The sequence below is a fragment of the Toxotes jaculatrix genome, chromosome 6 (assembly GCF_017976425.1).
Source record: "Toxotes jaculatrix isolate fToxJac2 chromosome 6, fToxJac2.pri, whole genome shotgun sequence".
Taxonomy (NCBI): Eukaryota; Metazoa; Chordata; class Actinopteri; family Toxotidae; genus Toxotes; species Toxotes jaculatrix.
Window position 1 is genome coordinate 23,223,573 of NC_054399.1, and position 26,507 is coordinate 23,250,079.

Here is a 26,507-nt window from a genome sequence, read left to right on the forward strand (position 1 = left end):
TCTCCATCCATCCTTCCTGCCTTCGTCTCTCTCTCTCTCTCTCTCTCTCTCTCTCTCTCTCTCTCTCTCTCTCTCTCTCTCTCTCTGTCTCCCACCCTCTCTCGCTCTCTTATTTTTTCCCTTGAAATTTCTCTTAGGAGATTATCCGCAGGTAAGCTTGTTACCTCTGCCAGCCTGCGTCAGCAGCTCTTCCCCCTGCACTGACCACTGAGGGATGAGGAGGGGTGGTGGGAGAGAGGGGAGAGGGCTCATGTGGGGGGAGGGTGAAGGGGGGTCATCAAGCCAGGGGAGGAGGTGGTGAGCGGCAGGGGGACAGGGAATAGCGGAGAGAGGCGTGTGGAGGGCTGGATTGGCGTGAGGGCCTCGCCACTCGCCACTAACACACCGTGACGACATCATAAGACTGAGGAAATGACTCCACTGCCTCTCCGGGGGGCTGGGGAAGAGGGGGGGGGCTCAAAGCTGTCCCTCTGGTGAAGGGAGCTTCATCCTAACGCCACCCCCCCCCCCCCCCCAGAAAATACACACACCCTCTCCGTAACACACAGTCCAGCCGTGGTGACCAGGTAGTCAGACATGCTGGAAATGGGCCTAAATTGACTGCACACACTGACACACAAAGCACATTAATGGAGACGACAAACAGAAAAAGGATATTACCAGGCTTCAGCTAAGCCATATTGACTCTGTGTGTGTGTGTGTGTGTGTGTGTGTGTGTGTGTGTGTGTGTGTGTGTGTGTGTGTGCCTTAGTCTACACTTCTCAGATAACCAGATTTTTTTTTTTATTTGGTAGTGTGATCAACCTGCATTTTTTTGTGAGGAGTTTCAGACACACCTGGAATCATTTTAAGCTGAGATAGAGAGATCAGAAATAAGCTGTTGGTTCACGAGTGTGTGTGCACACTCATAGAGGAATGGGTGAATACACACATATAGGCATGTCTGTGTGAATGTGTGTTTGAGAAGCGTAGTTCTTTCTTTTTGATGGGCAAGTTTACAACTTGTAAAAGTGGACATGTTGAAATTAAGGAAGTAAGGACAGTTTTCATGAATTATGATATTTTTGGAAACAGGAAATGTTTGAACAGTTTTTGGAAAATGAGGACAGTTGTGTAATGTGAGGAAACTGTAGAAATAGAGGACGCATTTGGAAAGTGAGGACATTTTTAAAATATTAAGGACATTTTCGAAAGTGACAAATATTTTTGACCAGAATATTTTTGGAGGGTGACATTTTGAAATAAGAAGGAGTTTATTAAACGTGGAGGACACTACTGGAACTTGTGAGAGATCTTTTTCTCCAGTCCTAACGTCTTCAGAGGGTTGTTTGAAGGTTAAGTGAGCTTTCCAACCAAAAAGCAGGCCTCAGTTGAAACAGCATTAGGGTTTTGGGCTGCTGGAGAGGTTTTGTTTCAGCTACCGGTGTCTGAGTTTTTGCTGGAGCCTCAGTCAAATGAATGGGACGGCTGTACTGTATGTCGGTCTGAACTTGGCCCAAGGTTTGGTTTTAACGACAAGGTCAGAACAAGGTTTAGGCAAAGGTTAAGGTAATGAAGTACAGGGCATGCATTCTGTCAAGCGGTGTGTGTGTGTGTGTGTGTGTGTACTCACAGGGAGGCTTACTGAAGCCTTCACAAACAGGGTTTCCCCCTTCTTGCAGGCTTTGGGGGTGGGGTGGAGGGATTGGAGGTGCTCTTCGGAACAGTGGAGAGATAAACGGGAGAAGTGAGGGGATGAAAGGGATGTACTCCTCCAGACACGGAGGGGAAGTCTGTTCAGATCTTCTCTTGTTAGAGGAGAGGGGAGAGGGGTCAATACTGCCGCTCTCCTCTCTGTCTGAGCCTCCACGACAGCACAGCTGGAAAAATTCTCCAGCTCCATCATCCAACATGATTTTTCTATCCACACCTACATTCCTGTCTGATTTTCTTCTTTTTCACTTTCAACTTTGCTCCTTTGTCTTTTTCCGTCCGTCATTTCAAATATAATTTTTTAGCCAACAGCCCAGGTGGGTGCATTTGACAAGGGAACAAACCAAACAGGGGAGGGGGAGAAGAAAAGAAGCACACCCAAAATATAGCAGTTAAGTTTTAATTAATAAGCCAGTTTCCATTTGTGACACAAGAAGTCCCAAAGGAAAGAGCTGGAGCAAAGAAAGCTGGAGGAGAAAGGGGTGACGGGTGAGGGGTGGGGGGTGTAACAACACCACGATAAGAAGGGGGTACAGGTCTGAGAAGAGATACTCACAAAAAAAATAATGGTTTGTAAATGGCTTTATGGTTCTACAAAGAACCACCATCAGTTAACAAAACTTTATTTATATGGTTCTTTGTTGTATCAAAAGGTTCTTTATTCTTATTTGAGGTATTTAATGGTGGGTGATGGCATAAAATAAAATCAAATTAACATAGTCACCATTGGCTGAGGTTAACGTTAGGGCATGTGTTTGTTTGTGGTCTTATAAGAATAGTGTAAAAAGTGAGAACATTTTTAAAATATTAAGGACATTTTCGAAAAAATAATTTTGACCAGAATATTTTTGGAAGGTGACATTTTGAAATAAGAAGGATGGACACAAGATGAAAATGCTGGATGATGGAGAGGAAGTCATTTCTTTGACTATGGCATTGATCATCTTTACAACATTGTTTGTCCAAGTCAGTTGAAGAAAACATTTTTGGCCATGCTAGTGACGTGGCTGTAGAAAGACTTTAAATGAGTGTAAATTAATAAATTAATGTTTGTATGTACGTCTGTGTGTAAATCATATTTTCTGTTACTAGATCTGTACTTTTAGCAGTTGTATTTTAAATGTTATTCTGGTTTTTTATTGAAATACATAGATTTTTAAAGAAATGCAAACAGACATCATTTAATGCCATGTTCATGCACTTTTTTACAGCAGTGTCCTCAGAGAATTTTCTTGAAAATGGTTCCTTAAAGAACCTATTTTTGCACTAGTTGGTGCTTAAAGTCGATTTTTTTTTTTATTGTTCTTTGGTGCTCCGTTAGGGTTCCTTCAAACAAGCATTTACAGAAACTGTTCTTTGAAGAACCATCTTCTAAAATGTTTTACAACCAAAATGGTTCCTCTATGGCTTCACTCTGAAAAACCACTTTTGGTTCCAGTTAGCACCTTTATTTTTCTGAGTGTAGGGGAAGGTGGGATTGGGCCACAAGAGAACCTCAGGGCCAAGGGTATCAGGTACCTGTCATGAATTAATCAATCTCCTACAGCTCACTCAAGTGAATTCATTAGCAAGTACAGCTGCTGCATCCTTGCAGTATCATATATTAATTAATTAAAAAAGGTGAGACAGAGTTATGCTCCAAAATAAACTCCACAGCTGGAGAGGACTGACAAGACAGACAGGGCAGGTGTCATGTCTTTGTTTCATCTCACACAGGAGGCTTCCTGATCTTTGAAAGTAAAAGACCATAGTTAGATTTCTGAGGGTTGTGTGTCTGTGTGTGGTCAGGTCAGGAGGTTCATGTATGTCAAAAGACAATTTAGGTTATTATTGCATTGATATATTTTATCTTAAAGTCATCCTTTAATTTTAATTGGCCATTTATTGTCGTTACATGCTGTAGGCTAATTAGTAGTCTCCTCACATTACATGTTACGTTGTTCTTTCTTGATACCAGGCTTGATACACATTTTGACGCTTCATTCAGCCTGTACACAAGCTTAAAGAGTTCAGAGGAAATTATGCATGCATGTACAACAATAAATAATGCAATGTCTCAGCCTACAGTTTGTTTGGCTGCACCGTGAACTGATAAACCAGTTGCTCTTCTTCTGTTGCATTTTTAAAGGCTCATTTAGCTGCTCAGGGTGTGTTGCTGCCTCTTGTGGTCGATGCATATTTCTTCAAACCAAACTCTGGCAGCTCTATTTCTACAATGCACTTGCTCCATTGGCTCTTACAAACACTTTTTAATGTTACATCCAATGCTACAATGCACTAGATGTGAAGTTGTGTACGGCTGTGTCACCTTCATCCCCATCTCTTTGCAGATATCAAAACTACAAACAAGAAACCCAGCGTCACAAAAAAAAAAAAAAAAAAACTACTAAATTAACACCCAGTTGTAAAAAACCTACATTTTCCGTTGACTTCTGAGATCTCTGCCATGGCCAAACTTGTTCCCTCCCTGCCTTTTTTCGCTGACCACAGTGGATAGATTAATGAGTGTGGGATCTTAGGAATGTTAATTAATTTGATTATGTGCACAGAGAGGAGGGGTCTATGGTTAGGTGGAGTGGAAAGTGGGTGTGTGGGGGGCCGTAGTTTTATCGAGGGGGGCAGGGGCAGAGCTACTGCAGAAGATGAATAGGTCCTCTGGCTTGAGCTGCTGGCAGGCCGGCTGTGCCTGGCCTTAATATATAGCATGTGCTGCCACATAGTCAATGCGCTTTTAATTCACCTCTTACTACACACACACAGACATTAACAATCCCACATGAGTGTGCAGACACGCGCGCGCACACACACACACACACACACACACACACACACACACACACACACACACAGGTGTCATGATTCTTAGAAAAGGGACCCAGAGAGTCTTTACTTAGAAAAAATAAGCACATAACAGCCCAAACAGGCAAACAATATAAGAAAGGTCGGGCTGAGGCAAAACCCAGAGTAACACAGGCAAGGTCCAAAGGACAAAGAACACAGCGCTGCAAAGTTAAAGCACATGGCACAAAGAAAACCTGGCAGAGAGCAAGTGGAAACAGGCCAGTATATACCCTTCTCTCTTCAGGGAACTAATGGGGAGGAACAGGTGAGAGTGGACAGGAGGAGCAGTTCAGGTGATTCTGCTGGCAGGAGAGGCAGGCAGGTGGGTCTGTGATGACTGCAGGATGACAACATGATCTCACAGACCACTGGACTGAATGAATGAAAGGATGAATGGGCAAACTGAAACTTAAAACCATTATATCAGGAAGTTCATTACCACTTTTACTAATAGAAATATAATCATTACTTGACCTGCTAATTCATACACACGCACACGCACACACACACACGCACACACACACACAAATCTGTGCTTTATTTATCATTGATATCCCCCAGTGTATTAATACAGGGCCACAGGGGGTGTTTATATGCTTATGAAGCCTCGGAGCAAAGCCAGACTAATTGTGTTAACTAACCCAGAGAGAAGCTCATGATTCTGACCCTGAGCTGTTTATGACCCGCAGATCAATTGACCCCCTCGCTCACTTTTCTCTGATTCTCTCCTCCATTTTCTCCTCCAGCCTCCTGCAGTTCACCACTCTCCTTCAGTGCATTTTGGTGCAGCTAAATCATCCCTGTAGCCTGCTGTCTAATTACCATCATCGTTAAGATACTGTATATGATTGAGCCCTGACCGTAAAAACACACCAGTAAAATGGAGAGGAGCAAACAAACATGAGCTTTACTGCTCCAGCCTGGTGATGCTGATATGGGACAGCAGTTATGACCATTTGGTGTCTATTCCTCTGACATTTTCATTTCATATTTAATTGCACACTGGTGATTATGGCACTTAAGGTTTTATTTTGCATTTATCTAATGGTGCTCTGGTGGCACGGTGGTGACACTTTTTATTTTATTTGGTGCTCAATCAGGCTGAATTTACTGTCACTTTGCCTCTTTCTACTCTGTATGAAATATCTGCTAAATGATTGTTATAAAGGTTGGATGGCTGTTTCCTGTCCTGTGTGTGTGTGTGTGGCTGTGGGACAATGCAGAGTAAATAGCAGCAGAAAGGCGTGTTTCTGCATTAACGACAAAGCTGGGTGTGTAAAAATTATACTTAATTTTTTTTTTACTTAACATTCAGTTTCACACCACAGTCTGTTCCAGCTGCAGGAGCCCAAGCTGGTGTTTAGCAGGTGCACAACTGCCTCTGCAAACATAACAGGTTTTGTGATCGTGCCAAATAAAGACTGTGACTTGATAATTTCATGTTGAATATTTTTTTTGAGTGGTGCCACTGATTCACTCCAGGGCTGTACTGAACGACAGGTTAGATGCTCTTGAACTTCACTTGCATTTTTCCATTTTTGAGAGACTTTTTTTTTCTCCTCTTAGTTTCAGAGGGAAATGTTCTACATTTTACTGCACTGATTTCTTTGAAGGCTGGAGTTACCGGTTGCCTTCAGTATTAAATAAATAAGTCTGTTGTTTGTTCCTTGTACTGTTATTTTCTTATTGCTTACTTCTCTCCTTCACTGTCATGAGCTTTTGTCTTTCCTTCTTTTCCTTCTCTCTCTTTTCCTTCTTGTCATTCCCTCCTTTTTCTTGTTAGTCTTTATTTGTCCTTATTACCATCCTTCTCTACACCCTTCATTTCCACTGTCCACCTTTTTTTCTGAACTTTTCGTCCTTCTGTCCTGTGAGGGTGGCCGAGAAACCCGGTATAAAACAATGAGTTGCAGCAGTCTGGAGCAGCTCCCAATTCCATTTTATTTGTTAAAAATGAGAATCTTGCTCAGAAACTCCAATGTAAAAATTCACATTGGGCAACCAGAAAGAGAAAAGTAAGCAAAAAAAAAACAAAAAAAAAACAAAAAAAAAACAAAAAGAACTCACTTCTCAAAGGAATCAAAGTAATACACAACAAAAGAATTCACTCTAACTGCCTTCCTGGCTATACCCTTAAAACTCGGGCCCACGGCAGGAGCTACGTTCTGGAGCTGTGTTTGGGAGCTGTGTTTGGGAGCTGTGTTTGGGAGCTGTGTTTGGGAGCTGTGCTTCTCTTCTCTCTAGCCTCCCAACCACCACAGCCTCCTCACTTTTATACTGGTGGACTGTACCTTCCCAGTTAATCTAAATCAATTATGTCCTCCATCACACTTACAGTAATTGCAATATCAAATAACACATTGTCACATAGAAGTTCAGTTAAACTTACGTTAAAAACACACATTTCTTTCTAAACAGGATACTTAAACTGGTTATTTCAGCACAAAAGACAAAACACCCCTCCCACTCTACCACACTTGGTTTCTTCCCCTGTGAACCCCCTATTTAACCAACTGGAATGCTCCAGCTCAAGTTTGGCTGTTCCTGGTCTGACAGAGGAAGACGCGCAACAAAGGAGACAGGTGAACACAATACACAATCACAATGCCTCTTCTCTTCTTCACCTCTTCATCCAAATGTCCACACCGCACAAATCACCAACATTTCACACCAGGATTGACATTCTGATAAAGTGAGAAGTGAGAAAGAGTGTGTAGTGCATGTGCCTTACTAAAGGGCACAGGGTCTCCCCGTGACACCTTGAATCTCTCTTTCCCTCTTTTTTAACTTCCTGTCTTTCCTATTTTCCATTCATCCTTCTTACTTTCTTCTGTCAGGCCTTCCTTAATGTGTCGATTCATTTCTTCTGTCCTTACTCCTTTTTGTCTTAACCTCTTTCCATCCCTCTTTTCATTATTCCCTCCTCCTGTCATTCATTTTGCTTTTATTTGTTTTCCTCTTCTACAAAACCGGACATAGAGGCTTTTACTTTTACACCAAATACTTTTAAATTTGATGTTTGATCACATTTTAAGATTAATATTTGTTTACTTGAATAATGTAATTATTTTTGCACTTGGATACCTTTACAGTTACAGCATATGTATTTTACTATAGAAAGGTATCAGTGTACTTCTGCCCCTCTTATTGACTGAACATATATCATTTAGAATTATTTCACTAATAGCTTTTTTCCACTTTTAAGTAGGAGTTTTAATGATCTGACTTCCTCAACCCTTCCCAGCACCAGTTAGGTAACAGACAGGTGTTTCTCTCTTACTGGCCCAACAGTCTCTGACAGCCCTGTCACCATGGAGATGACCAGTCACCACAAACTCTGTGTCACCGCAGAGACAGGGCCAGGCAGGGCCAGGACAGCACTTGTCACAACGGCCCAGCGTCCCAGACCAGCCGAGCTTGCAGTCAGAGCTCATTGCACAGCGGCGTCTCCGGCAGTCAGCGGCAGTCTGCGAGAAAAGACAGGTGGAGGAGAAGAAGAGAGAGATAAGAGGAAAGAGAAGAGGACAGGTGAGGAGGAGGAGGAGGAGGAGGAGGAGGAAGGGGGGTGGGCGGGAGTGGAGATAAGCGGCCTCTTGTTTACTGAAAGGAGTCATTAAAATGTTTTTCCTTTGTCTTCTTATTGGCATTGTGTCGCTGTGGTGTTCATCATTCGCCCTATTTGTTTAGTATGTATTGTGCATGATGGGCCCGATACTGTGATCACATTAGCCTTCTCACTGCTGTCCTGTCAGCACTGTGACAGCTGCTGCTGTTTTATTAATAACAAGTCATGGCTATAAAGCAGACAAACACCTCTTCAATAGGATGGGCCATTACCCTTTTGTTTTGTATCTCTTTGGTCTTTACTCTATCTTTAAGAAAAGAGAGGTAAACAAATCCACTTGCCTGTAGCTCGTGGAGGAAAGGAAAATGTTTTCACCAGATGGCAACTGTTAGTTGGATAATAGAGAACTTCTCAGGTGATCTGTATTTAAAGGATAAGGCTGACAATATGCTGTATTTCTCCTTTTTGCCAACAGATTCCATGGTGGGACCAAAAACAATGGTGCGTTGTTCTGAATCTTATTACTCTCTGACTTCCCTATCCTGTCTGTGGCTCTCAGCCCAAAGCCCATTGTTTCCTAATGAACAAAATCTTTCAAAAGCAATCATGAATATGTATATTTTTTAAAAAGGATTACTAACTTAAAAAGACAAAAACAAAACAGCTAGTTACTGTAGTCACTGAAACAGAAATATATTTTTTGGAGACTACTTTTAGAGGCAGATTAATTCACATATTATTCTTTAGTGAGTGCTTTTTTGTCAAATTTGTGCAGCAGCTATGAGGATAGTGGTTTCTGTTAGCTGGTCAGCTTCCATTTTACCTGGGCAAAACCATGGTGTGGTTCTTCAGTGAATAAGAACAAATGCAATTTGACTGCTTGGCACCTCAAATCTTTGATGTATATCCCCCTTTTTCTTGTTAGCGGCTGTTGGACAAGGACGAGGTTGTAAGTAGAGCTTCAAAATGCAAAAAGAAGAAACAGGAACAAGTGACAAAAAATACACTGCATTTAAACTCAAACAGGCTGTTTAAGACCAGAGCCCAAAAGAAAACCCCATCAAAAACAGAACTAAGAGTCAAAAAAGGACTCAGTAGTGAGTAGCCCCACTGTTCTTGTTGATCACTTCAATTTGTTTAGGCATATTTGATGTAAGTGTTTCCAGGAGGCTGGTGGGAACGTTGTTCCATGTGGTGAAGATGGCTTCGCAAAGGGCATCCATGGTCTGGAACTGACGTCCATTTTTGTAAACTTCCCTTGCCATCCATCCCCAAATGTTCTCAATGGGATTTAGATCAGGAGAACATGCAGGATGGTCCAGAAGAGCAATTGTCTTGTTGAAAGACCCAGTCCTTACCGCACAGACGGGGGCCCTCAGTCAAGAGGGATGCCCGCTGCAACATATATTGCCAGCTGCCCTTTGACGCCCCTGCACAACCTGAAGCTCCATTGTTCCATTGAAGGAAAAAGCACCCTAGATCATGATGGAGTCTCCCCTACTGTGCCATGTAAAAAACATCTCCAGTGGGATCTCCTTGTCATGCCAATAACATTGGAAGCCAACAGGACTGTCCAGGTTAATTTTTTTCTTGTCAGAGAATAAAACTTTCTTCCACCTTTCAGTGTCCCATGTTTGATGCTCCCTTGCAAAGTCCAAAGGGGCAAGTTTGAGGCGGGGAGGAGACGTGGCCTTTGAAGATGTTTTTTGTTCTTTAAGCCCTTCTCTCACAGATGCTGTGTTATGGTTATTGGGCTGCAGTCTTTTAAGAAATTTTAAATGACCTCGGCAGCGATGGTATGTCTTTTAGCCTTTGCCATCGGGAGGTCATGACAGTGTGAATGAAAGCCATGAAAGCCAGATTTTTGCGCAGATTTTGACTTTTTAAGGCTATGGTCTTAAACTTTGGATCAGCTGATGAACAGCTTGTTTGAGTTTAAATGCAGTTTTCAATAAATTGCCTTCTCTCTATTTTTTGTCTCTTGCTCATGTTTCTTCTTTTTGCATTTTGAAGTTCTACTTACAACCTTGTTACGATCCTCCTCCGCGAAATGCGAATACTTTTTCCCCTGGTCTTAAGATTTTGTTCAGGAGTGTATATCAGGCTTTAGATACACACACACACAATAATTGTTAGTAGGATCAATTAACTCTTGAATTTGCTGTCATCGGATTTGCTGACAAGAAGAAAAATATTGAATGTCACCAGACTTATCCTTTAAGCCTCTACAAACCACCAATTATGAGGGAATAGTGAAAAAAAGTCTTTAATCGTAAGAGAAGTCTGGCCTGAAAAGAAGAAACTCACACATGAGGTTAAACTATTATCAAAAAGGAAAAAAAAAAAAGGCTCTCCCTTTTGGATTAGCCATCACTTTATGACCCGGGAGAAGCAGAATGAATATATCGGTGTGTACATCATGGTGTATTATGCCCTGGCTCACCTGTGCTTCTGTCTCTGTTCCCGCTGTGTGCCTCTAATCAATGAGATAAACCCCCACACGACTTGTGGGCTTGTGCCCTACATCAGCGCTCAACCGCATGTCTGCAGAACTTGCTATAAACGCTCCGTAAGCACTTTATCAGAAACGCTTGTTCTTTTGGTCTTTTTCTGCTTTCTTGTTGTTTTGTTTTTCTCCCCCCCATTTCCCCCCAATCCCCCGCCCCCCCACCCCATCCTTTAAAAAAAGAAACCTGCATTCTGACACTCATTAAAAGAGAAAAGAGGGAAAAACATCAAGAGATGGAAGCGAGGCACTCTCATGCTCGCCTCTCTCCAACCTGCGGTCACGTACAGCCGTCACTGCGCGGGGAGGTGCGCTTGTTATCTAGATCAGACTCCCTCTGTTTCCTACTCACCAGCCATCTCATATAAAGGCGATCAATTATGGATCAAATGAGGGCTTCCTTTTAATTCATTGCAGTTTTCCCTTCAAACAGTCTGTCCCCCTGCCAGGGGTGCTGCCAGGGATTTTTGGCCTCCATGAAAAGATATCACACTGGGCTCCACCACCCCACGACCACAGGCCACAGCAACCCTGAAAATATAACACCGTGAACACGTGCATGCAACACTCTGCGTATGGTGAACAAGACAGAAACTCTCTGAGAAACCATCATCAAAGTGTTTGAGCCTCATGAGTTGAAGGAATCATTTTAACATTGGCTGTCAGTTTAATACTCAGTGCTTCACACTGTCCAGCATCCATATTGTGATCACATAATGATCACAATGTGGAAAAATAATTACAGTGTTTGAATTCTTATCACTGAAAAGGATTTTTCATAATAATAAAAAAAAATTGCTATGGATCCCCTGGTTCAGAGGTAGGGGTATACTGTAAATAAAATATTCTATTAATGATGATAGATTAATAGATTTAACACTGGAAAAAACAAGGTCACAGGAAGTTTCCTTCTGTACTGGTATAGAATGGCTTTTATTTATTTTCATTCTGACATTTTCCACTACATTTTACATTTAGAATTAGATAAACATGGTTAAATCTTTCTTTATTTTTCCTCCTGTCTTCTCCTCCTTTACCATTTCTGTACAGCCTTTTATTCTTTCCTTTTCCTTCTTTCCATTTTACCTTCCTGAACTTTCTTTCTTCTCTTCTTTTTTTTTTACTTCTGTCCTCATTTATATTTTTTCCTTACATTATTCATTTTTTATCTTTATTTTCCTCCCAGCTTTCCTCTTTCCATCACACTTCTTTCTTTTTTCCTTCTGTCCTTTTGCATTTTCCTTGTTTCCCCAATTGGTTGCTTTCTTTCTTCCTACTTTCTTTCATCCTTGTTTCCTCATTTTCTTTCTGTTTCTCTTCTCCTTTTTTTCTTCTTTTCTTTCTTTTCCTCTGTCCTTTCCTCTGTTGCTACACATTCATTATTTATTTCCTTCATTCATTCCTACCTTTCCCCCTTTGCTGTTTCTTTTCATCATTGTTTCCTTATTTTACTCCTACCTTTCTTTAATATTTCATTTCCCATTTCCTTCATTTCTTTTTGTTTGTACATATTTCCTAATAAATTTCCTTCATTGCTTCCTTTCTCCCTTATTACATTCTTACTTTCTTTTCTTTCTCTTTCTTTCTTTCCATATGTTTCCTATTTTCCATCTCTTTTCCTTCACTGTTTCATCCTTCCGCAGTTTTGTAGTTTTGCTCCCTTTCTTCCCTCCTGCCCTCGCTAATTTCCTTCCGTTCCTCCTTCAGCTGCCTTGAAAACATGAAAACCCTGGTTTTCATCCCTCAGTGTAACTAAACTCGACTCCTGTTCACTTAAAGCCGTCTGACTTTTTGCAGCTGATTCAAGTTTTGTTTTACTTGTTCTCAGTTTTGAACACAGAACTTTTAGTTGTGATTGGGCTTTTATCAGCTGCCGTAAAAACATTTCTTTACTACAGTGAGAAGAAGGTAGGAAAACGGACACTGCACTGTGTTTGTGTGTGTGTGTGTGTGTGACACTTATCTCCCTCTCAGTTCTCCAGCTGTTTCAGTAAAACAGAAGATAACACTATAACGTCATACCTCCTCCTTCCGTCCCTCCCTCCCTCCCTCCTCCTCCTCCTACTCTTATCCCCTCCATCAGTCTCATTCATAATTTATCCGGAGGCTGATTTTTTGCCGACACAATCGCAGCGTAGCAGCGCAAACACTCTCTCCAGTTTCACTCGGGCTGCGTGCTGCGTGGCCACTTCCTCCTGCAACAGGAAGCAGGTGTCAATAAGTACAGGAAGTGAAAACTGGCACCGGCCTCAGGTGAGTCTGTCCTCTTAGGTGTTAGATATCCCTTACCACTTATCTCTCTGACACACACGCACTGTATATAAACACTGCTGTACAAACCCTGCTTACACACACACTCTGGAGGATATATAGTATTACACCCTTTACTCAATTTCTTAAAAAAACATCAAACTTTTCTAACAATTCATGGCAGCAGCAGGGATTTTAACAAATTTAAAAATAAGAGATTATGTTGCTTCACTGCTCAAGACAATTTACTGCCCACCTGTAACTTTTAGTACTGATTTTCAAGTTTTATAAAGCTTTAAATAATTAATCAAATTTTTCCCACAAGAAAGAAAGTGATTCATTTCCAGTTAAAACCAGGTAAGGGTTTTTTTTTTTTTTTTTTTTTGTCAGTTGATATGTCTTATCAATGAGAAATATTTAACTATATAATATGAAGTTTTTAACATCTCTCTTATATAGTACAACATAAAAGCATCTTATTAAACAAATCTTAATGTAACAAGAAACTTTGATGTGACTTTAATTTTTTCATGGCCCAACATGCATCTGTTTAATATGACTTTGAATTTGGAGTTAATTCTAGGAATGCCTCTGTTTAGTACATGACTTTTATTTTCTTCTTTGGTCTTAATTTGTTGCTAGTGTTTTTATCTTAAATCCTCATATATAAGTGAAGCACTTTGAGCTGCTCTTCTGTATGAAAACTGTACCTCAAAACATTAGGCAAAGTTTCTATTATTAATATGTATTTCATAAGTAGGATGTAAAAGATGTTTGACTACAGAACAACCACGGCTATAAAATATACTGCTAAAGTGCACCCTGGTCCAGGCTTGCAGTGACACCCAGGTGAGCGTGTCCTCCTTGGTGTTGAATATCCCTTACCTGTGGGCTTCACTGAGGCTGCACTACACAAATCAATTGTTTCTATTAACAGGTGGCAGAGGTCTCTGTTAACCCCGGGTGTCATGGACAACCTTTCATAGAAGGAGACAAAGTAAGAACAAGCACATATTAAAGGATGGTATTTAAAAATCACTGGGTCAAAGGTCGCCCCAGTGTTGGGCCGATATGCTGTGTTACTGGATGTAATTTACTGCTGACCATTTTCTAAGGCTGAGTCTGAGTCTGCTTGGAAAATAAAAACAGAACATTACTATAAGATAAGATTTATCAAACCAACTATAAACACAGACAATAACCCTTAAAACCATTCACTCTGACCTGAACCTGAATCATATACTGATCATCTTCATTTGTCTGACCTGATGTCACCATATTTTCCAAATATGCTGAAAAAAGATGTTTTTGTTTTCATTTATCTTTATTATCTAATCATATGTGTCTCCACCAGGTTAGAGGTTCCTTCAGTGGTCTGTCTGTATGTAAATGAAATGATTATGAGTACATTGTCTACACTGAAGACATTTATATTTAATCTTTGGTGAGAGAGTGTGTTTCGTGCGAGTTATGAGAAAGGATGTGATTTATCTCTTTACAGTTTACACAGTGATAATGTAATTAAAGAAATCAGCCTCATTCCATTTGCCTTCATTGAGTGGGATCATATAACTAATTTGTAAATGTGCAAATCAGCAGCACTCAGTGACCACAGCCAGAGAAACCGCTGCATTTTTACACATACAGCTCTTTTTACTCTGTCAGTGTTGGTATTAATAGTCCTGCTTTTCTTTATATTCTTATTTTAATTACATTAAACAATGAGTCGTGTGGGTTTTTTTTTTTTTGATATTCAGTATCTTGTCTGGACTTTTTCTGAGAATCTGTTTAGTTCTGCTGCTTCATTGTTTCTCAGTTTTATTTGACATGAATTGAACTGATCGTGTCGTATGACGAATCTGTTTCCTCCTCCTGGTTTGAATGATTTTACTGCAATAAATAAATAAATAAATACATATTGGTCTTAACAGGTTATTTAAATGTTCTTTAAATAACCTAATTTTTAAAATGAATTTCAGTGTCTTGAAACAGCTCAAATCAGTGTTCTGATTTCCAGAAAATTACATTTCATTCACAAACTGGTTGAATCTTCCTGTAAATAATTGAAATAATTTCACTCTGTGAAATAATGAATTATTTGAGATTATAGTTCGAAAATTAGATGATCGGCCACAAACATAGATTTGGGTCAGGTTTTAAAAGTAGACCTGAAGGTAAATAAACCTAAAAGGTGAAACTGTAATTTCTGCCTTTATTAGTAAACAGCTGCTGCGGCTGGATGGATCACAAACGTCTCTTCACTTCTCTTTATCTTTACTAAATGTGAAACAATGTGAACTTAGCCATGCTTTGCCGGCTTTGTTTATAGGAAGTGCCAGTGTCAGATCAGCCAATGAGTGAGCTGGGACAAAGCATCTCTGACCAATAGAAGAGCAGGATGTGATCACATGTCACACACATGTTCATCAGCTGCTTGTGCTTGAGGCCTGAGAGTAAACACGTGTGTTAATCCACATTTTGGTGGAAACGTGTTTTTGGAACGTATTGAGCGTGAGGACAGACTGTGGGAATATGGATTAAGCTGCAGGAGATCTTTGAGAAGTTTCTTTGTATGTTAATATGTTTTTTTGCATTGTTAAAAACCCAGGTTGACTAGGGGTCGAGTGTTTCATCTTACAAATGCAGATTTTCTGTGGAGCATCACTTCGAGAGAGAGAGATTTTTTACTGAGGGTTTAAAGTTGTAGTAGTCACAGCTCCTTGACAGTAAGAGTGGTCTCAGATCCAGTGTCTTGACTTTGACTCGCGTCCTACAGCAGTGAGAGCAGGATGGTTTCACTCTCAACAGTCGATTGGACACTGACTCCACTCTTCTCTTTGACCTCCTGAACACTCTGACAGGGACAACGTGTGTGCGAGACAGTCAATCCATGGTATGTTTAAATCAGACTAGATGGAGTTTTTGTATTCTGTGATTTTGCTCTGTGACTGCAGCCCCTCCTGTGGGAGAGGAGACTGAAAACAGGGCTGGATCCCTAAGAGGGTTGTTAGTGAGCCGTTTCAATTAGAGACAAAAGTGGGCTGGAGAGACTCAGGGTGAGTAAAGAGTCTGAGGTGATTACGAGCTTCCTCTTCTTAATGAGACGCAGGAGTCCTTGTATTTATTCGCAGTGGAGATCTAACTGTCGGGCAGTCGATGGTACTGAGAGAGAGGGAAGAAGGGACAGTTTGAAATGATTATTATCAGACAGACTGTATTCTGGGTGGAGTGCTTGCAGCTTCATTTTATTGCTCATGTCTTTTCATTTTATTCACTTTTTTGATTCAAATTTTTGGCACAATCTTATTTTTTGTTCAGATTTCCATAGCTTCATTAAATTGAAGGTTTGAAAAAGGCTGCTCTTATCATTGTGTTATTCAGTAGGTGGATGTTTTTATCATAATGCAGCCAAACATACTGTACAATTAAATCTAAAGGATCCATGTAATCTGTATTCACAGTGTGAGAGCAGCAGACCTGTGAGGTGGATGGACTGTAAAAAGCCTTTCTCTGGAGCAACAGCACAAGCTCAGTCCTCGATTGTTCTGAGAAATTGGTAAGAAGACTTTGTGTTTGAAACCCTGCTGGTGTCAGCATACCCCTATAATATTCCAAGTGATGGAGTAAATGAACATACCACCAATTTTTATGTTCTTACAATCTTACCAGTTCTTACATATAAATATTTTTATCTTGAAAGTAGCACTAGAAGAAATGGGCTCATTAGAATCTAAGGGATTCATCCTCTGGGAAGCCTGAATGTACATTTCATGCCGATATGCTGTTTTCATGGCAGACGTCTTCAGGAAAATCACATGTATACCTAACATTAATGATGGTTCTGTTACAGAGGTGTCTTTGTGAATCATTAAGCAGTAAGTTTAAATATCAGTGACATAACTGATTGGAATGCAGCTGTTATTGTTGTTATTGATAAAAACTCGATCAGTTTTGTGTCACTATCGAGCGTTGTCATGATGAGCCCCTAAGGGGGCTGCTCTCTGAACCATTTTGTTTTGTTTTGAACTCTTTTGAGGACATTTGGACCTTTTTGGACTCTTGTTTAGTTTCTTAAGTTTTGTTGTTATAGTAGTTCCAGTTTTATTTTGAAACTCTTTCATAGCCCTTATGTATCTTTTCTTGTTCTACTTCCTGTCTTTGTCTAGTTTCCTGCCACTTGTGATTGTCTTCCCCGCCCTAATTGGTGTCACCTGTTGCCCATTGCCTTGTGTATTTAAGTCCCTGTTAATTTCCCTGTCTCCTTGTCAGTTTGTCTGTGTCTGTACCTGAGTCTGTACCTGAGTCTGTGTCTGTGTCTGTGTCTGTGTCCATGTCCATGTCCATGTCCATACCTGAGTCTGTGTCTCTGTCCGTACCTGAGTCTGCCCATGTCTTTACCTGTGTTGGCTCCCTGTGTTCATTCCTGTGTGTGCTTCTGCCTTGCCTCCTCTGCCTTGTCAAGTCCCCGTGTTCGTTTGTGTACCTGTGCCTTGTGTTTTCCCCACTCATGGACTTACCTTGGTTTCTCAAGGGGTTCGCAAGTAGACTCCATCTTACTGGGTCACTACCCAGTAGATTTACAACCACTGCTTAATGACTTGAACAAGGGAAGACACAAGACTAGATATATGTCAATCACATTAAAATTTAGAGGTGTGCCCACGAGGCCATCAGTATAACCATGGACATTCATATTAAGTTTTGTAGTAAGGTGACCAGTTTTTGTTGAGACGTCTTTGACTTGGATGAACTGACTGACATTATTATTGCCATCCAACAGTCTTGCAAAACAAACACTCTCATTGGCTCTCAAACCACAGGTGCTCTCCTGAGTAAAGCCCAGATTTGTATCTCTTCCACTGACAGGGGCCACTAGTCTTAAAAATAAAGCAAAGCAAGTCCTGAAGCTGATGAACCTTAGATGACCCATTCTCTGCTTCTGCCCCAGCATGCAACTACCCTCCCCTCCCACCTTCCATTCCTCCCTCTCTCCCTTTCTCTCTCTCCCTCTCTCTCTCTCTGGTCGTGGCGGCATTCCCAGGAGGCAGTTTTCCGGACGGTTTTCCGCGAGCGGGATGGGATGAACTCCACATCTTTCACCCGTAAAGAGACGGAGAGAAAAGCAGCTGCCTCAGCACCTGCCGGCCCCCAGTGAAAATCAAAATATCAATAAGCTCTTATAGCATTAAGGAAAATGCCTAAATCTGACACTTTCTCTCCCTCCATCCCCTCCTCTCTCCGTTTGCCAATATCACTCAACCACTTACACTTGGCATGGGCCCACTGGAGAGTTTTACATGTACATTAAGAGAGGCTTTCTGCCTCTATTTGTCCTCCTCCGCCTCTTCCTCCTCTCCACTATATCTATTAAAGTAAATATACACTGGCTGGGTGGTGACACATAGTCCATCCTCATTCATTTTTGAGCAGGTGATTGACAGGTCTTGAGTTATTGCACCGGTTGAAGAAGACTGCGGAACACAACGGCCCTGCCAGGGTCCTATAATGTTAATGTTTTAATACATGAGGGGACTCGTAGGAAAACAACACGACTGTTTGTTCCATTAGAATGAGGTGGGAATCAGTTCTGTTTAGATAATCCATCACTGTAAAAGCTCAAACTGACCTCATGAAAAAGTGCCTTGCCAAGGCAAAAAGGATGAAGATATGATACACATAAAAGAGCTGGAGAAGTGGGCCGAATAAGCAAAAAGAGATATCACAGAGTGAGACATGTTTAAGGAGGGAATAAGGTGTGGAAGGGAAGAATGGCCTCGGGCAGGAAGGGGATAAAGGGAGGAAGAGAGGGATGAGGGACAGAGACGGCGGGAGAGAGAGGGAGAGAGCGGTGGTAAAGCTGAATGATTGCTCTGTGAGAATTATTATTGATGATTCAGGCAGTGTGAATTATTAATGGGGAGCGAAAAGCATCTTTGAACGTGTCTCTGACATTCAATACTGACAGAGATCAATGAGCTGGCGTGGACACGAAGAGGAGAGATGAAGGGAGGAAGGAGGAGGAGAGTTTGGAAGAGAGGAAAAATAAAAATAAATAAAAGGAGAAGCAAAGAGAAGGGTGGAAGGAAGGTGTGTTTGGACAAGTGGAGTCCTTCAGATGGGGGGGCTTGTCAGAGGGGTTTAGGAAAGAGGATGGAGGGCATGATGGCCAACTGTGAGGAGTCATGTGACAGTGTTGAAGGTGATTGGCTGTGACATTGTCTTGGGTCTAATGCTCCTCCTCGGACGCAGGAAATAGCAGAGCAGCTCCTCCCTCCCCCACTCCGTGTCTTGGAATCTGTCTTCTTCCTGGCTGCCACATCACTGTGTGTGTGTGTATTGTGTGTGTTTCTAAATGTGTTTGAGAGGGTGACAGTCATGGTTTCTCCCATAACATCTCACGTAACCACACATGGTTAAAGATGGGTCCAAGGCTCATTCATCTTCTGCATGTTTCACCTCAGTCAAATCATCCAGCGTCTTGGTCTCCACTCCTGTGCTGATCACTCCACCCAAGCTAACTGCTGTGCTGAACTTTAATCATGGATGCAAGGAGTCTGACAGCATTACAGAAGTGTGATGCAAAATCAGCAGAGAGAGTGCTTCTTTAAGTGTTTAGTGTTGAGAAAAAAAAACTTTTTACGCTTAATCACATATGTGCACCTTCTTTGGGCAGATCACAGATTTGATTGCAATGCATCTTAGTTTCCCCAGGCTGCATGCAAATCGGGGCCAACTCAACTCCAGTCCAGGCGGTAATGCGTCTAAAGCTGTTTGGGAGCTGCTAAAACACCAGAAGATGACTAACTAATTCCCTTTAGTAGTTTACTTACAACAATATCAGCTTAGCTAACAAACAGCTATCCGTAACCTAAGTCATACACATAGAGGAACTGTAATTACAGACACAAAGGCTGCTACCTCACCCACACCGATCATTCAAAGATTGAACTGATCAAGGATCACATAAACGCTACAGCAGCTTGGTTATTTCTGCAGATCACTTACTGATGTTATTAGCTGCAGGAGTAAAGATTAAGTCTTGAAGAGGCGGATGCCTGCATAAACATCTATCAAGAATGCATCCCAAAGCACCTCCCAAAGTGGAAATCGGATTTCAGTCCATCTCAAGTCCTGCCCAGCTGTATTTAGAGTTAGAGTTAATGCCTTATGATATCCAAACATCCCAAAGCCCTCACCAAAACCACACACAACTTCTCTCTTTCAGTCTCCGTCACTGCTCCAATCTGACTACATTCGGGAAATCACTCAGAAGTGACCTTTTAAAAATTGCTTTTAACATTTAATTTTAGGTCTAATGTTGAGTTTTAGTTTTGCCATGTGAAGCATCTTTGAGAAGCTTGAAAAGCTCTATAAAGAAAACAAAAAAGTCAAAACCACCTTCTTACTTCTGAATGTCCGAGTGCAGTAGACAGTACAGTTGAGGAAAGTAGAAACCTCCACTGTGTGTGTGTGTGAGAGAGAGAGAGACAGAGAGTGTGTAGGGGTCAGCAGGTCAGACAGGAAAGACTGATCCTAAGGGACAGACTGCCAGGGCCACTCAGCTGCTCCCCAAAACACAAACACACACACTCATGCTGTTCGTTCAGACTGACATGACATGGACGTCGCCGGGGCTGACACTAAAAGGGGACAGGGCTCAGCTCCTATCGTCACGGTAACAGGCTGATGGGGAGACAGACGAGCCCCAGCCGCCACACCTGATCATGTAGCAGGATGGGAGTTTCTCTGAAACAATCAGAGCCATGCACCGAGCACTCGCTTTCTCTCACTGCCACACACACACACACACACACACACACATACACATACACACACACACACAAACAGTGTGATGGTTCAACATGGATTTACCAATGTGTCTTCATATGTGCATGTTTCCAGTGACAGCTGATGGCCATATTCAGCCATTTCTGAGGGCGAATCAGATCCTGCAAGAAGTCGGGAAGAGTCCGACACACAAAAAAGCACACATGTACATAAGTGAAGGCAGGGAGGCAGGGTGTAAAGGAGGTGAAGAACTCACATTTAATCCCACAATGTAAAGTAAATCACTGGAGTCTAAGTGAATACAATTCTGAAGATAAAAGACTGGAATGTGTGGTTGTTGTACAGAATCAATTTTATGCATGTATTGAAGATCATGGCATAATAGCAAAACATTTTCTGCTCTAGATCAGTAAGAACATCTGTGCAAATGCCAAATTGATAAAGTTATCAGAGTTTGGAGAGTTCATAGCTGAAATCTGATGCTGTCTGCACATCAATGTGACTTCTGAGATGTGATGTTTAAGTTCATGTCCGCCCTGAAAAGAGCCTGTTGTGCATTTATCTGAATCTGTTTCTACAGTAGGTTTTCCTGCTCTCACTTTCTGCCTGGAGTGCATCCAGGTTATGCGCAGTTCCCATCACAAGGCAAACGCTGAACGCTGACATATCTGTTTTTTTATGGTCTGAGAGCAATGTGAGCAAAATCCAATTTTTTTTGCATCCAGATACAGTATGTCATTTAATGCATTCTGGTATGATAAAAACTGCACTGAGACGGCAATAACTGTAACCAGGGAGTGTAAGCTACACAGACATGTATATTTGTAGTTGTTGAGTCAGAAAAAAATATTTATATTTGTAGTTGTTTGCAATTCGTAACAAATGTGGGTGTGTGTGATTTTGTCACTGACAACTGACTCCTTGTGTTGTGATATTGATGCACTTAACTAATATTTGTACAATTAGCCATTATAATGATGAAGTAGTCTGTAACAACAGCCACTGATCAGCACTATTTTTAATGCAAAGAGGGGTAAAAAAATTTTCCTGGCACTGGAATATTCAGAATATTGCTTATGGTGTTGCACATGAATGCATCACAAGTCAGAGGTGGAGTCCAAAGTCTATGCTGCTTTGACTTATAATGCTCCACTATGAATGAAATAAAAGAGGATATGTTCAGCTCAAGCAAGTTTGAAGTCTCTGCAAAATGAATTTTAGTGCAGTGGAATCAAATGACTTACACTGCTGCCCCAAAAAATAGGAAATACTCCTTTAGAAAACTATTGCACTGTATGTTTGGGGTTTGTTAATTTCGCTCTTCATCATAGAATATCTGTGACTTCATTGTTTATTTTTAATTATACAAAAGTGAAAAATAATGCTTTCAGAAATCAATAAAATATACTCTTTTAATAACACTTGATAACAAAACTTGATAACAAAAACTCAGTAGTTGCAGCTCAGCTGCATTTTAGTGACAGAAAATGTCACTATTTTCTGGGTCATAAAAGATAAGACAAAAATGTTTCGGCCTCTTAGAAAATCTTACTACTTCCCTAAGACAATTGGAAGAAATCTGGATAGTTCTTTAAGAGAATTAGAAAAATACTGATATTTCTCTAGAAAAACTGGAAAACTATGGAGCAAAAGCAAAAACAGTGTGTTTTACTTTCACAGAGTCAGAAAAGTAGCTTCTAATACTCCTGTGTGCTCCTGCTGGCCGTGAAGGCAGGTACTTACTTAACCAATGAGCTTGACATACACTTAGAGCCCAGTTGTTTGTTCCTCTCAGTTGGTAGTGAAGCAGAACTACTGTGACTAAAAGCTGCCTCCTCCTCAGCTCCCCCTCATCCTGCTGCTCCTACTGTCTGTCACCTCTGAGCTTTAATACAAAGGGACACATACGATTGACCTGGCACTAAAGCGCTAACAGACTGTCTGGGCCCTTTACAGCTGGTAAAGAGAGATGGACTATTAACCTCCATCACCTCCACCTCCCTCACCTTCATGCGCCTGTCACTCTCCCCTCTGTCCCACCATCACTACCTGGAATTGGCTGGGGGCGGAGGGGTGGCGAGATGGTCGGCAGGGCCGAAAGAGAGGGGTTAAGAGCAGGGTCGGTGGCTTTATGTGACATGTCACCCTGGTGGTTTTACAGGCATGTACAGCAGCGATGATCACTCAGTGTACTCAGTTATTGGATTGATGCAATCGCTGATACATGAGTGCAATCATGTTGTAGCTGGTGATACGTGGTGCCTCCAGTGATGAAAACCACATGCACACAATATATTGTTTAGAGGTGTAATGTGTGTGTGTGTGTGTGTGTGTGTTGGGCAGTGTAGTCACTCTCTTTAGGGGGAAACAAAACAGAATTTGGACAGTGTTTTTGGCTGCGTCTGAAAGCAGCGTCTGCTTCTTACTTAGCGTGTTACATTTACTGTGCACCATTTGTTTGTGACCACATTTTTTGTTTGTGTACAATTAGCTTACAGTTCAGAGCAATACACAGGATGCGCGATTTAGCTGATGAACACTTACACTGTATTTTTTTTTAAATAGGTTTGAAAACAAGCTCTGATGGGTGAAAATTGCTCATTTCTTAATTTCCAGAGCTTCTCTTACTGCTTGTAAATGAATATGGACTGTTTCTGTACTTGTATAGAAAATTCTGACATGTCTCTTTTGAACTTGACTCTGGACAGGAAGTTGACTCAAAGGGGGAAGTAAGATGATGTTTCTATAGAGCGATAAAATCCACACAGGGACAACAGACAACAAAACATCAGACTTTAACACAGGAGGCCACTGTTCATTTCCCCTTTTCAAACTACATTTCAACTTTTTTTTGTTTGTTTTTCTTTACATGGCATGACCATGATCATCGTCGAATTGTACAACAACAGAGGTTTCCAAACCTTAGCAAAGTATTCGGTTTTGTCGTTTCTGTCATTATGGAAGACACAGGCAGACTGTTGTCCTGCTGATGGGGGAGTCAAATCACTGTAATTTCATTCCACTCTCTCATTTTCTCCTTACAGTCACTTTTTTTTAATGAAGAATTGCTAAATTACATGGAGTGGTATAGGCATCATAAAAGTAGACTTTATGGTCAAACAGTTGTATTGGATTGCATTAGATTGCACAGGTGTAGCTCATTAAGTCGAACGTACATTGCTCAAGCAAAGTTTAGTTAGTTGCTTAATTAGATTTCATGCTCACACACACCTGCATGTTTCTCCACCCACATTTATTCAGCTTTTCCCTTTTCATGTGTCACCCATTCATTTTTCTGTAGAAAAGAGTGAATGAGTGAAGAGGGGAGGGACTTTGGACACAGCTTAGAGGAGTTTGAGATGAATGATGAAAAAATAAAAAAAAAAGAAAGAAAGAAAACACGATCAGAGTTGTGTGTTTATAACGTCTGTCACATTTGTTCACCGTCATCTCATGTCAAACATACATTTTAGATTTATTGCCGTGGCTACTGCCCTCCCTGTTTGACTCACTGCCTCCAGTTAACGAGAGACAAATCTCTCCTCATTTGGAGGCAATTCTCAATATGCATCATTTGCCCTGTTCATGGGGCGTTCGTGGAGAGGAACTCTTCAGACACACACACACACACACACACACACACACACACACACACAGAAGGATAAGGAGAACAGATTCAGAGGCAAACAGGGATCTCAGACAGCAGTGGAGAGTGGCAGAGGAGTCCCCATAAAGCCAAGGTTAATTCCTCTGCCTCTCCATCCATCACTGAGCAGCTGAGAGAGGGTGTGTGTGTGTCTGTGTGTGTGGGGGGGAGATAGACCACTTTCGGCCCTATATATACGGGCGAGGAAAGCAGGGGGAGATGGGGGGGTGAAGAGAAATACAGTTGAGAGAAAGACAGGAGGAGGAGGGTCTGCATCGCCCCATTGTCTCCCCAAGCACCCATAAAGGGCGTAGGAGGCGAGGGATCATAAGCCTCGTTTGCCAGGAGTTATGGCTGCCAGCAGAAGGCGAGTCAGAGCAGGCAGGCAGGGTGGACCAATAACTGCTCAAGATGTAGTTGTCACGGTAACCGGTAGGCGCTGATGCCTGGATGGGGTCAAGAGGGATCCTGGGTGGACAGCAGCCAGGACAACACAGCACTGTCCGAGGGCGCAGTAGAGACATCACTGTCACAGGTGATCAGTGGTCAGCTTGGGGGGGGGTGGAGGCAGCAGTGGTTTATGCCACCTACTGAGAGGAGCAGGGAGAGAGATAGGTTTTTTTTTATTTACTCAGATAGTGATGACAATGGGTATAAAATGGAGTAGATGGAAGAATGGGAATGTGATGAAACCAGGTCTGCAGAACAGTTAACAGCTGCTGTGTTAGCAGTCCACCACAGGACTGTGTGACTGGCAAGTTGAACCAAGCTCAGCAAGGTTTAGGCGAGCAGAAAGCATGCTTACATCCATAAACTCGTTTTCTAGCACTGGGTAACAATTATCTACACAGACATACCCTCTGTGATCCATTCCACACTCTTACATTTTACACTGATGTGACAACACTTTGACCACAAATGCTTATCTTGTCTTTGTCAGAAGATGAGATGAATCTCATCTCAGTCCTTCTTATGATATAATGAACCGCTCTGCAGTGTTCTGATAAGACTAGAAACTCATGGATCCCTTACTCAGACCAGCTTTAATTAACGTGTTTCACCTTTGGACGGAACATGAAATAACCATTGTCTATGTATTCTGCATTTGTCTGGGAAAACATTAACATTTCTTTTCCATTTTTCCATTTCTCAAAATTAAAAAGACACTTAAAGACATGCACAAAAAGTGAGAGTAGTCCCCAGTGAATGCACTGTTCACTGCTGTTTGAGTAAGTTTTGCTTAAAACTGCAGCAACCAGTCGTTTTAGAAAATTACTGAACCTTTTAAAAGATAGTAAACAGTAAAGTTATACATTTGTGAAATTTACGTTTTCAGTAGGAACCAAAGGGTTTTAATGTGATATGTTGACAACAAGAGGAATGTAGAAAACCACTGGAGTTATCCTTTTAATCACAGCTAAATCCTGTCAAACTCGTCTTGAGTATCATGACTTTATGTAAATATTTGTACTGTTTTTGTATTGTATTGTGAACCACGTATTCTCACATGTATTGAATCATCATCCAGAATGACAAACGGACTCCCCTATTAGTTATCCATCTCATTTTCCCTGCAGAGCTCTCTTGTGTCAGGCAGGTGGACGTTATTAAAACCATGCTATGCTCGTTTTGCTCATTCTCCCCCTCTCTCTCCTCCTTCCTTTCTTTCTCCCTCTGTCTCTCTTGCTCTGTACGTCTCAGAGGGTCATTTGCTTGTTCAGATGAGATTATGAGCTATAATGGAGGAGGTGTGGAGTGCTGAGACAAGGAGAAATGGCCCGGCGTGCAGATAGGAGATTTGATGGTTAGTCGATAGCTCTTCTCCTTCGTCAGAGAGAGGGAGAACATGGAGATGGGCATGCATGGACCTTGATATTATATAGGAAATGCATTATTTTTTAAGATTACCTGAAACGGTCTCAGAAAATCATTTTAGCATGAACTAACCTTGAACATTCCCATACTTATGTAAATGATCACCATCAGTGGTAATCAATGGATGGAATAGCCTTGAGGGTCTTAAATGTTATTGAGAACATTTTCGATTTAAACCACATTTCGTTGTCAGGTTGGTTATAACAGCCTTGTCAAGATGAGGGGTCACATTGCTCCTGGACCTTTTTTTCTTTCTTTCGTAATGATCATTTAAAAAAGGGTTTATTCAAATACGTCTCCTTCATGTAATATTTGAGTACTTAGCCTGTTACTTACTGTCAGCT